This window comes from Uloborus diversus, chromosome 10 (genome assembly GCF_026930045.1).
Source record: "Uloborus diversus isolate 005 chromosome 10, Udiv.v.3.1, whole genome shotgun sequence".
NCBI lineage: Eukaryota > Metazoa > Arthropoda > Arachnida > Araneae > Uloboridae > Uloborus > Uloborus diversus.
This window is the reverse complement of record NC_072740.1, coordinates 12,617,687-12,636,708: the sequence shown is the minus strand read 5'-3', so window position 1 is coordinate 12,636,708 and position 19,022 is coordinate 12,617,687.

The window sequence follows — 19,022 nt, the reverse complement described above, 5'->3', positions numbered from 1 at the left end:
TATGGTCATTCATGGAAGAGCCATAATTTCTTTTTCAATTTTTTTCCACTGATGTTTCACGTTTTATAGTACTTGTTGGTGTGAAACGTAAGACTACCGTGGGCAGGTAAATGGCAATAACTGCAATTTTTTTTTTTTTTTTTTTTTTTTTGCATTTTTGTCATCTATTGTACGTTAGATTTATTGTACAAGCCTGCTTATTTGATTTCCGCTGGATAAAAGACGCAAAAATATCGTCTAATGGGGTCATTTCCAAAATTTTAAAAGTATTTTTTCTGAAAGAGCATGTTTATAAACATGGGATCTGACCATTTTTTAAATGATTTGTTTGTTTAAGTTTAATATTTTTAAATAATTTGTTTAAGTTTAATATTTTTAAAAAAATACTTAAATCGGTTGCGCTTTCATTGTTTACGCTTCTGTCGTGTGACATCACAAATGATGAAATGCCAGTTAGTGTTGCCATTCACAAAGAAAAATATTTAATCCGCATCTTTACTCACGTGTATTGGCAACGATATGGTTGATAGCAAGCGTAAAGCATAATATTTAATTCGCTTCTTGATTATCATAACGTGGAAACGTGGTAGAAAGATGTTCCAAATCGCATCATTTATGACGTCATAAAGACCACGCCTTGGTTTCAAAATCGGTTGTTTTAAAAAATTAATTAAAAAATAATTTTTGAGAAAGTAAAAATATTTTCTGGGTCCATGTTATTTTTTTTTTACTCATTCTATCAATTTCAGTGACTAAAAGTAGTACTTTTGACTGAAAGGATCCCCACCCCCCATTGACTGAAAGGACCCCCACCCCCTTCCAACATTTCCCTATTGTTAGTATGGAGTCCTACACACATTTCTTCAAATATCTCGAAAAATCATTTCTGCAGGTACTGCTGTTTACCTGCCCACGGCGGAAGAAACTTTTAAAGTGTTCTGCCGTGGACAGGTAAACGGCAGCATCTGCAGAAATGAGTTTTCGAGATATTTGAAGAAACGTTTTTGGATTCAATAATAACAATAAGAAAACGGCGAAATTTTGACGTTTTTTTCGCGCATTTTTTATCAGCGGAAACCAACTAAGCAAGCTTTTACAATAATGCAAACTTACAATAGATAGCAAAAATGTAAAAAAGTGAAAATTTTGCAGTTTCTGCCCTTTACCGGCATAGTTATTCAGAATAAAAAATAACATTATTAGATCACAACGTTTTTCTTACTTTTGAGAAATTTCGAAAATGTTATCGTATGAAGCATGAAAAATAAAGAGCATCTCACTTTTATAGACATCTATGGTAATTTTGAGCCACAATTTCTCTATTTGAAACTATCCTACTCACATTCTAATAGTTTTATTGTATTTATTAGTACAAAACGTTAAGAAACCTTCCCAAAGTATTGTATAGTTATCCAGAATTTAGAAATAAAAATAATTATACCATAACGGTTTTCATATTTTTGAGAAATTTCAAAAATGTTTTTGCATGAAGTATGAAAATCAAGGAGCGTTCAAATTATTTTACGTTGAATATTATTATTCAATAGCTCATTTGCAACGTTTTTATTCAATGAACGTTGACTTTGTCATTCATATTTAACAAATCCATTAACTTTCAAATGAACCTTTTGGTGCCTTAATTTTAATTCGGTCAACAAAGCATAAATTATTTATGGAAGAAAAATGAAAAATAGAACCCCGACACTGTGTAAATGTTGATACAGAGCTTTATTTCTAATAACGTCATTGGTTTTTTAGATAAAGAGGTTGGAATTGCCTCCGTAAACGCTGATGTTTATTGTTTTCTTAACTATTCAAAAATATCTGTAAAGTAATTACGCAAATGGAAAATCTTCTTGCGGATATATTCTAAGCCAAAATTTCTTTTGTTTATCCGAAACACATAAAACGACTTTGGATTTTTGAATTCTTTTTTTTTTTAATGTTTTCTATTTCATTATTATAGTTGTTATTATTATTATTATTACTAGAATTATTATTATTGATATTATTATTAGAATTTTTCTTATTATTATTAGTATGCTTCTTATTATTACTATTAGTATTTTTCTTCTTCTTATTATTATTATTGTTATTATTACTTTTATTATTATCATTTTTTGGTCCGAAGTATACCCAACAAGACCGTAAAAAGACCTTAAATAATATAAGACTGCAATTAATCTAACATTAATTACGGTTTTATTTCGGTCATTCGAGTTACAGTTAAGTTTTTGAGTTACTGTTATGTATTTCATGTTAGATTAATTCATCAATGTGATGCAATTAATCAAACACTATGCATTTATTTTACCGTGTTATTCGAACTACGCAATTTCCTATTTATTTAGATGAACATAAGATGTTTTATCATTGGAAGCTCTTGACCCGTTCCCTATTTAATGCATTTAAACATTTATTTCACTTTTGAACTGTGCTGCAGTTGGGGGAAAAATGTTTGGGGGAACTCACCTTTGGGTTTTGCTGTACTCATTAAAGGAAAAGGTGGTTTGAAACCAATTTACATTACATTTGCATTATTTTTACGACAAAAAATCTAATGTTTCAGGAGACATCCTGTAGACCCTTGTCCACTACAGCACTAATCAGAGCTGCGGAGTCGGAGGGAAAATGATAGACTCCGATTCCGGAAGTTTTGGAGCCTTCAACTCCAACTCCTTTAATTTAAAATCAGTCTAACCCCGACTCAGGGCCGTCCCGAACGGGGGGCGAGCGGGGCAATCGCCCCGGGCGCCACGAAAAGGCGCCCCTCATTTCGACGGAACACGACGACATTCACACGAAATGAGGAGCGCCTTGCGGTGCCTCCCTTCGTATAAAACAGCGTTGGGGATTAATCAACTAAATCCTCAATCGACTAAAATAATCTGACTCACATTTAGTTCAGATTAAATTTAATTTGATTTTTTTCTATTGCAGGCGGAGATTAACGTTAGTTTAAACTAACTTGTTAGTTGATTAAAAAAACTAATTTAGTTCAGATTGATTTAGTTCAGATTAAATTAATCAAATTGAATTTAATCAGATTAAAAGTAATCAGATTAAAAGTAATCAAATTGATTTGATTACATTTTTAATTCAGATTAAATTCGTAAAATATAAATGTCACATGAACAGAGGCACATTTGTATTTCTACGTGTATGTACATATTTATGCAAGCATACACGAGTTAAAACGTGTATATACGACTATGTGCGTGACAATACATATATAAACGTGTTATCCCGCGTATGTTAGTGTACGGAGGTATATTTGAATTTTTAAGTGAATATACATATTTATGTGTGCATACACGAGTAAATATGTGTACATACGAGTATGTACGAGTACACAAGAGGATATGCATATGGAGACGAGTTACCCCGAGTATACTCGTGTACAGATGTAAATTTGCTTTTAATTGTGAAAACACATACTTATGCGTGCACACAAGCGAAAATACGTGTATATAAGTGTACACATGAGAATATGCGTATAAATATGTTTTACCCCGAGTATACACGTGTAAAGAGGAACGTTTGTATTTCAACGTGCATATACGTATTCAAGCGTGCATATACGAGAAAGTACGTGTATATACAAGAATGTTCGTGTACACACGAGAATATGCGTATGGATATTCGTTACCCCGAGTATACTCGTGTAAAGAGGTAAATTTGTATTTGTACGTGTATATACATATTTGTGCGTGCATATAGGAGAAGGTGCGTGTATATACAAGTATGTTCATGTACACACGAGAATATATGTAAACATACGTGTTACCCCGAGTATACTCGTGTACAGAGGTAAATTTTTATTTAAACGTGTATAAACATATAGATGCATGTATATAAGAGAAAATACATGTATATACGAGTAAGTACGTGTACACACGACAAATAAGTGTTTAACCCGAGTATACTCGTGTACGAAGGCACATTTGTATTTCTACGTGTGTATGCATATTTATGCGTTTATAAACGAGTAAATACATATATATAAGATTATGTACGAGTACACACGATAGTATGCGTATAGATACGTGTTACCCCGAGTATACTCGTGTACAGAGGTAAATTTGCTTTTAATTGTATATATACATACTTATGCGTGCGCACAAGCGAAAATACGTGTATGTACGTGTACACATGAGAATATGCGTATAGATACGTGTTACCCCGAGTATACTCGTGTAAAGAGGTACATTTGTATTTCGACGTGTATATACATATTCAAGCATGCATATACGAGAAAGTACGTGTACATACAAGTATGTTCGTGTACACGCGAGAATATGCGTATAGATATGTGTTACCCCGAGTATACTCGTGTAAAGAGCTACATTTGTATTTCTACGTGTATATACATATTTAGGCGTGCATATACGAAAAAGTACGTGTATATACAAGTATGTTCGTGTACACATGAGAATATGCGTTTAAACCAGTGTTGTGCATTAATCAACTAAATCCTCAATCGACTAAAGTAATCTGACTCACATTTAGTTCAGATTATATTTAATTTGATTTTTTCAATTGCAGACGACGATCAACGTTAGTTTAAACTAACTTGGTTAGTTGTAGGAAAAAAAACTAATTTAGTTCAGATTGATTTAGTTCAGACTAATTGAATCAGATTGATTTAGTCAACTAAAGTAAGCAGATTAAAATTCGTCAGATTAAAATTTATACTAAATCTAAAGAGATTGAAATAAATCTACACCGTATGTACTTGTATTTTCTCATGTATGCACGCATAAAAATGTATGTACAATCTTAAATACAAATGTACCTCTACACACGAGTATACTCGGTGTAACATTTATCTATACGCATATTCTCGTGTGAACACGTACATACTCGTATTCTCTTATATGCACGCCTAAATATGTATATACACGTTTAAAAGCAAATTTCTCTGTGCACAAGTATACTCGGCGTATCAAGTATCTATACGCATATTCTCTCGTGTGTTCACATACATAATTGTATATACATGCATTTACCTATGTATAAGCGCATAAATATGCATATACACATAGAAATTCAAATGTATCATTGTACACGAGTATACTCGGGCTAAAAAAGAATATATACGTCTATTCTCGTGTGTACACGAACTTACTCGAATATACACGTATTTTCTCGTATATGCATGCATAAATAAATATATATATATATATATATATATATATATATATATATATATATATATATATATATATATATATATATATATATATATATATATATATATATACGTTTAAATACAAACTTACCTCTGCGCACGAGTATACTGGGATTAACACGTATCCATACGCATAATTTTTTGTGTACACGTACATATTCATGTAATCACGTATTTACTCGTGTATGCACAAATAAATACACTTAGAAATTACACATACCTCCGTGCACGAATATACTCGGGATAACAGGTAGAAATCCAAAAAAAAATTGGGTTTACACTTATCTACTCGTATAGACACGTATTTACTTGTGTTTACATGTACCTGTTGGTTTATACACGTAGAAATACAAAATTTCCAGTATACACGAATATTCGGGATAACACGTATATATACGTATGTGCACAAAACTACTCGTTTATACATGTTTTTACTCGTATATACAAGTGTATGCGAGCATAAATATGTATTTTAAAGTATTAACGTACAAATATAAATGTACCTCTGTACACGAGTATACTCGGGTTACACGTATCTATTCGCATATTCTCTTGTGTACACGAACATACTCGTATATACTGGTCTTTTGTCGTATTTACTCGCATAAAAGTGTATGTACAATCTTAAATACAAATTCTCTTCTTTGCACGAGTATACTCGGGCTGACACGGATTTATATGCATATTCTCATGTATACACGAACATACTTGTATATACAAGTACTTTCTCGTATATGCACACTTAAATATGCATGAACACGTAGAAATACAAATGTACCTCTTTACACGAGTATACTCGGGGTAACACGTATCTGTACACATCTTCTCATGTGTACAAGAGCATACAAGTATTTTCGCTTGTGTGCACGCATAAGTATGTATATACACAATTAAAAGCAAATTTACCTCTGTACACGTGTATACTCGAGGTAACACGTATCTATATGCATATCCTCTTGTGTACTCGTACATACTCGTATATACACGTATTTACTCGTTTATAAACGCATAAATATGCATATACACGTAGAAATACAAATGTGCCATCGTACACGAGTATACTCGGGTTAAACAAGTATCTATATACCTATTGTCGTGTTTACACGTACTTACTCGTATATACGCGTATTTTCTCGTATATGCATGCATCAATGTGTATATACACGTTTAAATAGAAATTTACCTCTGTGCACGAGTATACTCGGGTAACACGTATGTTTACCTATATTCTCGTGTACATGAACATACTTGTATATACACGTACCTTCTCGTTTATGCACGCATAAATATATAGATACACGTACAAATACAAATGTAGCTCTTTACACGAGTATACTCGGGGTAACGCATATCTATACGCATATTCTCGTGTGTACACGAACATACTTGTATGTACACGTACTTTCTCGTATATGCATGCTTGAATATGTATATACACGTCGAAATACAAATGTACCTCTTTACACGAGTATACTCGGGGTAATACGTATCTATACGCATATTCTCATGTGTACACGTATATACACGTATTTTCACTTGTGTGCACGCATAAGTATGTGTATACACAATTAAAAGCAAATTCACCTCTGTACACGAGTATACTCGGGGTAACTCGTATCCATATGCATATTCTCTTGTATACACGTACATACTCGTATATACACGTATTTAGTCGTATATGCACACCTAAATATGTATATTCACTTAAAAATTCAAATATACCTCCGTACACGAACATACGCGGGATAATACGTTTATATACGTATTATCAAGCACATAGTCGTATATACACGTATTAACTCGTGTATGCTTGCATAAATATGTACATACACGTAGAAATACAAATGTGCCTCTGTTCATGTGACATTTATATTTTCCAAATTTAATCTGAATTAAAAATGTAATCAAATCAATTTGATTACTTTTAATCTGATTAAATTCAATTTGATTAATTTAATCTGAACTAAATCAATATGAACTAAATTAGTTTTTTTAATCAACTAACAAGTTAGTTTAAACTAACGTTAATCTTCGTCTGCAATTGAATTAAATTTTAAAAATATTAGTCGGAACTAAATGGGAGTCAGATTACTTTAGTCAACTAATCAATCAATTACAAATTTAGTTGATTTTTTTAGTTGATGCCCAACACTGGTATAAAATGCCCCGATTGTATAAAATTAGGGGCGCCTTGCGGTGCCTCTCTTCGTATAAAATGCCCCGATTGTATAAAATTAGGGGCGCCGTGCGGCGCCCTCTCCTTTCAGGTATCATAGATACGCAGCCTCATTTCAGGTATCATAGACACACAAAATAGAGAATCATTGCAATGGTTCTCTATTTTGTTCTATGGCACTAAAATATTCCTGTCTTTCAGTCTCCAAAGCATTCGTTTCCTTTGTATCATTGAAACAGATACAATTTCTGAGAATATAACTGTTTAGAATCAAACAAAAGGCACTTCTCGTTTGTCTAGCTCTCACCAAATTTGCTTGAGTTCTGCCCCTGCATGCAGTGACGTAACGAGAAAAAATTTCTAAAGGATCACTTTGAAAAAAAAAATGTTTTTTTTTATTGATAGGAAAAAATGTCAAAAGGTGTCCGGTCAAAATTTTGAAACTTTTAGTTTTAAAAACGCAATTTTAGCCTTAAAACGCTTTTACAGGCCATGCTTATTGACGTTAGGGTAAGGGAGTTCAGAGACTGTTTCCGATAGATCTTTTTTTTTTTTTTGAATAGATAAAATCAATTCCTTCTCCCTCTGAAGTTTTCGAAATTGAAGTTTCAAAAACGCAGCTTTAGACAAACTTTGAAGATTTGATGGATAGGAGGATCTGGAGCATCTCACAGGAAAATTATTCAAAATTATGGTCAAAAAATTTAAGCAGTGTTTTACTTTCAGGATCTATCCCACTTAAATTTTTTGTAAGTGTCGTTTGAAAAACCCATTGCTTGTGATATTAAAGAAAGGCGGCATGGGGGCGAATATATTCTTAAACTCAATTCTTAAAAGAAATTTGTAAGGCCATATTTTGTAATTTAGGGCTAGTGATTTTTCGAAATTAGAGCTCCAAAAACGCAATTCTGAGCGGTTTTCGGTGTTGTTGAGTATTTGTAGGCTTCTCCCTGAAACTTACAAATATTTGATGCAAAAGAATAACATCTTTGTTTATAACATGTAAGTAAGCTGATATAACCAAAAAAACTCTTGAAAAGAATAATTGGATGAGTTCAGATCGAAATTTAATTTTGATGTAATTTACTTCGATAAATACATTTTCTCTTTATAATCAGCAAATTAATTTGATCAATATGAATAACCAATTCAGTTTTAATTGTTTGTTTTTTATCTAGTGGGATAACATATTACTAGATAAATATTTGGATTTTTAGCATTTCCGTTTTTCGTAAAGTTTTTGGGGCATTGATGTTTTACAAATATCAAAAACAGATTCATTCCTTGTGTTTTAATTTGTATTATACATAGCCCTTTGACTGTTCTGTTTATCAATATGTAAAATATTGAAGTATGTACTATGCATTGATGTTATAACTAACTTGATTTTTCTGTGTGTATAGGGGGGGAGGCGCCAGGAAACTTTCGCTCCGGGCGCCGTCAGCTCTTCGGACGGCCCTGCCCCGACTCCTTTACTCCAAAATCAGTTCGACTTCGACTCCGCAAACACTAGCAGAGTTTAGGAGTTGAAGAGAAAATGACGGACTCCGACTCCTGAAGCTTTAAACCTTCGACTTCCGATTCCGACTCATTGAGAAGGAATAAAAGGTGGAGAGAGTGAAGCCTTCAGTCCTAGAAGCACGGATCCCAAGTCACATGATACATTTCAAAGTAAAGCATTGGTAAAATTCAGGTTTCTTCCATTCGTTTCACGTAAAACGTGTCTTCCATTCGTTGAAGTTGAACCTTGTCACTTGTGATCTTTTCTTCAGTATTTCCTAAGCCAAAGAATGGACTTGCTCCCTCCAGTTGCTTAGCCCTGATCTAAGCTCCAACTCCTTTACCCCAAAATCAGTACGACTCCGAAGCCCTGCTACTAATGAGCAGGAGATGATACCATATATTATAGGCTATAATTTATTTCTAAAAAACTCAGTTTAAAAAAGTTATGATGGAAAACAGTAAATTTCATGTAATTTCCGCATTAAATGAATAAATATAAAACCCATTGTTATATATACAAAAATTCGTTGCCTTACAACAGCAATGTTAATTAACCATAATGAAAATTTTGAATCAAGGCTTCTCTGGAGCAAGCATGAAATTTATTGCTTTCTTAGGATTTTTATCCTCATCTATGCCAATAATCGATAACGGAGCGAGGTAAAAAGACAACTGATTTTAGCAACAGTTGGAAAATAGAAAGTGTTTTATTTTCCAACTTTGCGGGTTAATCCTTTGCGGGTTATTTTGCAACTTTTGCGGGCCAGTGTAAAAATTACACAGGCCTGCAAAATTGGGGTCATGAAAAATTATTGTAAGGTATTGAGTGATTATTATTCTACTGGATGCGCTGATTTCAAGTATGACATCCATTTTTCTCAATCATAAAGATGTTTTCACCAATTGGGCTACAACATATAGGCAGAAAAACCTATTTTTTCCCTACTCTGAGAGAAAGGGGGGGGGGGCCACTTTTCATTCTTTTCAAAATATGTGCAAGTTTATTACTTACACTTATAAACGAGTTTATGCATCAAACATACCATTGGAAATCAATTACTAAATATATATATTTATTTCATAGAAATAAGAACATAGTAATAATTAATCATAACGACTCAATTATAACGGAAGGCAATGTTTTTAACTGGTGCTGTTTTTGCAGTCAAGGACTACGAAATAATGTTTCTCGGCTTTCATTCTACCATGTAACCAAAATACCTACCGCAATTAAAATAATCTTTAAAACTTTTGTTAAAATGTAAAATAATCCGCTAACTAAATTAGGCAAATCTATAAACAGCACAAAAACTTCCATTAGTTTGTTCACAATTTCAAACACAGGCCAAGTTTTGCTACTTATTTCGGAAGGAAATTTTTAGTATCATTTTATGATCACCAAAAATATCTCAGTATTTAGCGACACAGTTCGACTTTGACGAAAATTAGTAACAGGCAGTTTTACAAAGTAGGGAGGGGGAGCATTATCTAAGGTATCCCAAAAGGTAAATTTGGTAACATTTTAAATCGCACCAAGAACCCGAAATAATTGAAATTTCCCAAAACAACTGAAGCAAGTATAGTGGGATTACGGGCGGCTTCATTTTTCAAAACCGTTTGTGTTTCAATAGCCATATAGAAAAAGCTTCAGACTATGTTCAAAAAAAAAATAAATAATAATAATAATAATTATGTTTTGAAAATTCTTCATTTTTTTTTTTTTTTTTTTTTGCAGAAATGTCGTGCTTTCGTTTCTAACTGAAAACTATATCGGTCTTTACACTTATTGTTATTTTACTTTTATGGGTGAATCACTTCAAAGCGGGGTGTTTTGAGTTCTTTCAGTTAAAACAGAAAACGAATGAAAGTAGCGATTATTTCTCACAACTATTACTGACCCAGGCAACGCCGTGTATTTTTGCTAGTATTCCATAAAAAGATTTAATTCAAAATTCAATTGAATCAATTATTTTAACAACTTTCTTCGTTTTTAAAGTTTATAACAATCACTGCCCCTTTCCCCGTAAAAGTATGTGTCAACTGGACTTTGTTCCCTTCCTGCTGGGGTCTGACTCAAACTCCCACTGAAATCTTTCACAAAAGAGTCGAGATAGTTCTTTCCTGAACAGGGTTTGATCCACGCACAAAAGGCATGATTCAGAAACGTCTCGTCTTCTTATTTTTAAAGATATGACCAGTAGTTTGGTACTGGTTTCTAAGAATAGTAAAGTATACTCTGTTAAGAGATTCATGCTCGATTGAATCACTTTTTGATTTGAAAGTTTAGGAAAAACTTTGCCGTAACCAGACTTTTGTTATGGGGAGGATTTTACCTAACACATTTCTCATAAAATCTATACGTTCAATAAAATTTGATTTCGTTTGTATATCATGTTGATTTTTGTTACAATAGGTTATTATACAAGCAACGATAAAATTAAAAGTTTTAAAAAACCCCGACTGAATCGCAACTGTAGAATCAAGAGGGAAAATTGAAAATCATTTTAAAAGCCTTATACTGTTACAAATCAATGTCAAGTATTTTATTTGCTATTAAATAGAAACTGGCAACAGATAAAAATTTTAAATCATTATTCCCTTGTCGGCCAACAATGAATTCGGTTATCAATCGCGTGAATAAAGGCTTAGCCGTTATTAAAATCTGCTTTAAAAAACGTTATAATTCGAATTCTATGAAATATGGAAATTCCAATTACATTCTATCAGACGCGGAAAAAAAACTCTCTTCATTTTGGAATTAAATTAAAAATTTTTTAACTATGTTTCTGCTGCAAAAATGGCGAAAAACCTTTTAGAGGTTTTTTAACTAATGTATTCGTTAGTTAATGTCGTCCGAAGATGCAACCTAGCTAAGCACACTCTCGCTCAGTTCTCCTTTCGAGCAAAATATTTTTTCTTCAAAATCGGTCCATCCGTTTAGGCGCTAGAGTGCCACCGACAGACACGTTAAACTTATAAACCCCAGGGATCATACTCTTTTTAGATGAAAAAATTCCTTGACTTTTCCAAGACTTTTTCATGACTTCATAAAAATTTTCATGACCTTGTTATACAAAGAGAACAGTACTATTTAATATCAAACTTGCCAATATCAAACTTCTACGTGAAATTTATTTAAATTTAAGTAAAGTAAAAATGCAGTGAATGCAATATAATAATTCTTAAATGTCTATTTTTCTTTTCATAAAAGGGCAGAATGATAAAGAATGGGACAAAGGTTGAATGAGTCATTCCTAAGTATCAATAAATTTGCTTTATAAGTTGCTTTTTAGTATCAACAGTGCATCTAATCATGCATATAACCTGTCAGTATTTTGGTTCTTTAAAGTAAAGCCATTCTTCAGTAAATTCATGTTTCCAAAACAGATATTTACAAAAAATCATTCAGTATTAAATAAATCTTCTGATTCAAATGCACTTGTTTACTAATTTATGCATTTTCATATGCATATAAATTAATATGTTTAGAAATTTCAGAACATAGTGTTAGATTCCCGACATTGAACGTAACATTTGGCCGCATGGATCAGTTTCGCGAGCCGTATGTTGGGCACTACTGCTTTAGAGTATTATAGTTCCCCTATTTCTATATTGTATCGCCTCATTAAAGATCTTTATTTCCTAAAACCTACAACAAACTAAGATAAACACTGATAAATTTAATAATAAAGTTTTTACGAGTGATTGAAACGTTCTCGGATGCAACTTAATCCCGTTTTTTGAGCAGGCGTGGCAAAATCAAGCACGTGTATACAGAATATAAAATATAATAAGTGTTGAAAATAATCATTAGATCAAAACTAGTGATGTCTAAGCACTATAATCACATTGCAAAAGAAGAAGAGCGGATGCTACAGTAGAGTGGATGCAATGGTATTTCAAAATTCAGATTTGTTTTTGGGATCATTCAATTTTCAAGTTTTAACAGCTTTTATATGCAATGCTGTTAAACCATTCAAGATTTCTAATGCTCTTTAAGCTACTGTTACTTTCTCTTTGCCCAGGACATTTTTCCATGACCTTAAAAAAATTTCCATGACTTTTAACAAAAATATTCATTTTCCATGACTTTTCCAGGTCTGAAATTAGTTTCTTTTTTTCCGTGACTTTCCAGGATTTCCATGACCCGTACGAACCCTGAACTCCCTTCCTTTGTGTGTCGGGGGTTAAAAAGCAATCATAATGAAAATTTATAATCAAGGTTTCTTTGGAGCAGGCATGAAATTAGCAAGCATAAATCCTAGAGAGGAACAAGGATTAAATTTTAGTGCCAACTGCTTAAAGTTTTAGACGCACGTATATAGGTTTTTTCCGTTTTAGTACCGAGCATTTATATGAAAATATAAGGGGAAGTTTCGTGAGGGTAAAATTATTCTATTTCTGAAATACATTTACACTAAAAGGGATAAAATAACAGAATTTGTTTTAAAAATACTAAGCACTTCACTCAAAAGGACAAAATAACTTTTCTGGGTCGGAAAGGACAATTTAAGAATTCCTGTGGTTTTCGAAAGTTCCAAGAAAATGACACTACAAACGAAGAAAGGTGCGATTCTAGTCATTTCAAACCAAACTTTCCCAATAAGAAAAATATGCGTGTTTCAACACTCAAAAGTTATGATTAAAAGCTAGTAATGATTAAAAAAAAATCTCTTCATGACATAGCGCCAAGACCGTTCGGCCGATTTTCATGAAATTTAGCACAAAGTTTGTAGCATGGGTGTGTGCATCTCGAAGCGATTTTTCGAAAATTCGATTTTGTTCTTTTTCTATTCCAATTTTAAGAAAATTTTACCGATCAAATCATCACAATGTGGACGACTAAATTACGAAATTATCATAGCGTGGAACCGTAACATGGGCAAGCAAATCAATATAGCAAATTGGCGAGAAAACCATCATCCAATATTTGTAAATATACAGGCGAACCAAATGACCTTTTAATTTCCTACTACGGGCAAAGCCGTGCAGGTACCTCTAGTAACAAAAAAAAAAGCTTAATATTAAAACGAAAGAAAGACAAAATTTCAACAAAAACATAATTTTTACCATGATGAAAAAATATTTTATACATCTTATGCTTTCAATTTAGGAATGTACCATAATTTTAAGTAGACAACTGAAAATAAAAAAGTATCTTAAACGATTTAAAAAAATTAGTGTGCAGTAATAAATTTTGGAGCTATACTTGAAACATGAAACAGGGCGTATTGACCCTTTCTCTCCCCTGTTTTTCCCCACCTCGATATATATAACCTAAATAAACTAACTTTCCATCCAAATTATCGGCTAATATCAAATCAGATCGTTAGAAAATAACGTCTGATATTTCTTGCTTTTGGCCTTATATAGTCCCAACACACACGCATATCTGTTCTAATACGGAATTGTGTGGGGGGGGGGGCAGAAGAAATTTCGCGGCTCTTTCAACGAACACATTAGCTGCTCTGTATATAAGAAGAGGGCAAAGAAGATATGGAAAAGCTGGGGTGAGGAGGGAGCATCAGAGAGTGCAAACACTGACGCACACTCTCTCATTACTGCTAAGGGAGTCGTATGTTTGCTCGTACAGAGGGGTGGGAGAATCCAGTGTTTGCTCTCGTCTGCTCGCGGGCCACACACATACACATACGCACACGCTCGCCCATGACATTCTGGACCCGGCCGTTAGAGTTGGCGATTTATAGTCGGATGTGGCATTTCCTTTCGACACATTTGTCTGACGACACTTTCCAGTTTTGCCTTTTCCACGCCCAAAGGATATAGAAGGGAGTGTTATATTCGACAGAAAAAAAAGATCTTCCCATTTTGACGAATTTATTTGTCTTTTTTCCAGTGGGTTGAACAAATTTGGATCGTTTTTGGAATATATACAGAATACCAGGGACGCAGGGAGGGAATGTATTGGAGTTCAACGCCTCAGAGTCCTCGATTTTAACACATTGCCAATCCTAACACGAATATTTATACACATGACTATTTGACTAAAACCAAAACCCTCCGCACGAGAAGGAAAATTCTGGCTGCGCTAGTGCAGAGTGGCTGTAACTATTTGGGCCAGTGGCGCAGAGAAGGGGGGGGGGGTCGGGGGTAACCCCTCCCCCAGAGGCCTTGGTTTTACATCATTGATTAATCCTTTTATAGTGTTACATACCAGGGATGGGGTAGTCGGACTGAAGGGTAAAGGAGTCGGAGGATCAAAGTTCCAAGAGACGGAGTCGGTCATTTTCCCTCAAAATCTGCAACTCTGCCAATGCTTGCTGAGTCGGAGTCAGTGGTTCTAAAATTTCCGGAGTCGGAGTCGTCTTATATCCCATCTACTCCGTAGCCCTGGAAACGACTGTTTTGACCGAAAAACCCCCTCCAGAAGGAATTTCTAGCTGCGCTAGTGATTTAGGCCAGTGGTGTCCAAACTCTTTTTTACTCCAGAGCCGGACCTCATATTAAGATGGTTCTCGCAGGCCAGAACGCAGTCCAAATTTTCGATTTTTTCCCCCTAGACATCATACAGGGAAACACAGAAAAGAAAAAAAAATTACAACTCAAGAATTGTTGTCATCACTTCTGTGCGCTCATTTTATCAATACGAAGTTTTCATTTGTCTTTTAGTAACCAATTACTGACCATTTAGCTAAGAATTTACTGCAATCATTCTCACTACCGACTGAAGATGGCTGGTTGTTTTGGAAGTTTCCAGAAAGTTATTTTCGATTAGTACTATCGAAGAGAATAACGGGCCACGTGTTGCCCGCAGTCTGTAGATTGAGCACCATTGGCTTATATTTACGTAGAACTCGTTCTAATAAACTTATGACAGCGATTCTTGGTTTACCTATAAGATCGAAATTGGAAAATGTCAACTTTCACCGGGGATTCACCGAAAATATTCTGTTTTTCACAGATGTCGTCTATGTTAATGTTGATATTCACCAGCAAATGTCGACATTTATCAAATTTCTGGCCTTAACTGTCACATTATACATTATGCATAATCAGAGGCAAAATAAATATGCAATAAGAAACTAAGTTGAATTTGTTTTACCGCCTCATGATTTTGACTTCTTTATCAATTGCGATTCCCATCCTTCAAGTTGCTGCAATTGATAAGAGAAACCTTTTGCGCTGCTGTTGAACATGCGCGAGCATGTGATTTTTATCAAGTCTATCGAATAGATTCTGCCATAAATGAAGTTTATTGTTAGACTGTTGTATTTTTCTTCTTGTATCCCTTTCTAAATTGGTAGTAAAAACTTGGAGCTCTCTTATTGCAGTGTTCACGTACTGCACAGCCGCCTGCCTTGTCTAGTGGTCAGAGAAGTCTGACTGTGACACGAAGGTCCGGGTTCGAATCCCGACTCGAGCGGGGTCCTTATGGCAGCTGTGTACTGTAGAAGTCGGACTTCACACCAAATTACGGTACAGTTGAAAAAGTGAAGCAGCGCACCCCCAGATTGCCAACAAAGCCGGCACACGACAACAACACTTACTGCAAATTTCTGTTCTCCCATGTCCATATCAGTGGCGTACCCAGGGGGTGGGCTGATAGGGCTACAGCCCCCCCCCCCCGAAATTTTCAAAATTAATTATAAAAATTATAATAAAGAACAATTTTTTTTTATGATGTATTTTTGAAATCTTACATTCGTATTGATATCAGAAAAGCGATACATGAACTTTTCTTAGCTACAGTTCATAAGTATCACCCCCCCCCCCCAGCTCAAAGACTTTCGAGCTCAGCCCCCCCCCCCCCCGAACTGATTTGTCTGCGTACGCCGCTGGGACACTTATATCAAGTTTCAACGACTTGTGTCTATTCGAACGAGCAGAGGCAATAAACAAGGAGTAACAAATATAATTTTTGGGAGGCCAGAACTTCTCAATTTGCCGAATGATGATAATTTTGCCGAATAATGACAATTTTGCCGAATGAAACTCCAAATCAGTGGCGGATACAAGGGGGGGGGGGGTCATGACCCTCCCGCCAAACCCGTGACAGTATTTGAATGTTTGCTCGAAAAAAATAAAAAAACTTGATCGAAAAAATAAGAAAACGTAAATTTTTTGGGCATTACATGAAGGATTGGGGGGCGGGGAGGTCATGATGGTTGCGTCCCCTCTTAATCTGCGACAATACTTTGCAATCGTTATAATTTTTATTGCATTTGAGTAGTGAAAATGATTGCTTGAAAAAAGAAAGAAAACCTTAACGAAACAATGAGAAAAAGTAAATAACTTTTGAATTCTTTTTTTTTTTTTTTTTGTGGCATCACATGTCATTTTTTCATTGAAAAACAGCTTTGCTTGAGACAGTTTTTCTACGGCGCTGTCATCAGACGGCAGTTAAATAAAAAGGAACAAAGAAGTGTCTGCCGCCCGATCGCTTTTTATGCAACGAACTTAATCGACGAGAGTTATTGCCAAACTATTTTCGGAGCTGCAGGCATCGTTTCAATTTATAAAATATTTGAGTGTGTAAATATTTTTTCTTTGGAGTCTCTGAATTATTATTTCTTTCTGTTGTGATTTTTAGAATGTTTCGTTTTTGTTCGTGCTGATTTTATTTGTAAATGTGATGAAAATAGTTAATTAGTTTAAATCAGTGCTTTGGATTTTGTGTCGTGCAATTTTAGTTTCGTGTTTGCGTGAAACCTCGTTATTCGAGGGTCCCCGAAAATTAGCCCCTCTCATAGACGGAAACTGTAAGGAAAAAAGCCGCGTTTTAACAGAAAAGGACTACCTATTACGAAAACAATGAAACTTTCGGGTGACAAAACATGGTTGTCTTTTTTGCAAAGTTAAAAAAAGCTGATGAACCCAAAATCCGATGGAAACCATATCCCAAGTTCCTGTATCAGACACTGAGACTAGGACGTCCTCATCCATCTCCGATTTTTCTACAACTGGGAAAAAAGTCAATCTGTAAGTATTTATCAATAACCGAATTACATTCAAAAAATATTTAATTTTCAATTATATTTCCGCCGCATTTTTAAGTGAAGTTTTAATAGTTTACTTCTGCATACAAGTTGCATGTGTCGAATGAAATGAACCTTCTTTACGGAGATATCGGTACATAAAACCTAAAAAAGTGCAGTGACCGTCGTAAGAAGCTATTATCTTAATTTTCATTTCATTATTATTAATATGCAATAACTCTTTAGTTCGTCAGTTAGTTAATGTTAACCACAACTTTAATGCTAAACAATCCTTCACTTTATACACCCAGATCTATAACTTTCGGGTTCCACTACAAATCTCAACGAGCCCTATACGTTTTTTCAACTCGTATCTGAGATGCCTATTATATTTTAAATCGCTATGGGAATCTGAACAGGATTTTAAAAAAAAATTCAGCACAACTTCAAAGTTCACCGTTCGAACAGGAAATATCATACTTTTCCTTCACGGCTTTTACAAGGTGAATCCCAGAGGTCAAACCAAATGATTTATTTTATTTATTATAATTTTAATTAAATTAATCCAAGTTCAAAAAAAAAATTGCCGTACGTGAGATTCCATTCTGAAGCATGCCCGAGGGGTGTTCGTGATCTGAAATTTCGAAAATCTTGAGTTACCATTTCCGAAAATTTAGGGCTGACAACACATTCTAATTTCTGGGATTTTTGTATGCAAATTTGAATTCTTTTACGTGAGGATAAGGGGGGGGGGAGGGTCGAGGCATCTTCATAGTTTCCGAAAATGTCTGACTGTTTACAGAAAATGTTACTTGAGTCCATTATCATCCCTGGTCATGCCCCCTCCCCCACTAAAATGAAATCCTGCATCCGCCCCTGCTCCAAATATTGTCAAATGATGACAATTTTGCAGAATGAAACTCCAAATATTGTCGAATAATGATAGTTTTGCCGAACAAAACTTCAAATTTTGCCGAATGATGATAATTTTACCAAATAGAGCACCAAATTTTGCGGAACCGTTAGACAAATCTGCCGAATAAGAAAATTTTTGGAAGGTCACAGTGACCTCCCATCCGGGCGCCTCTGCAAACAGCCCGTTTATATAGCGAAGACAAAAGGACCAAAAATAAAATTCGTTATAGCCCTCACTTTAACAGTTAAATAATATACAGTAAAACGTTTACGGGAATGGAAGTTATTACATTATAGTCAA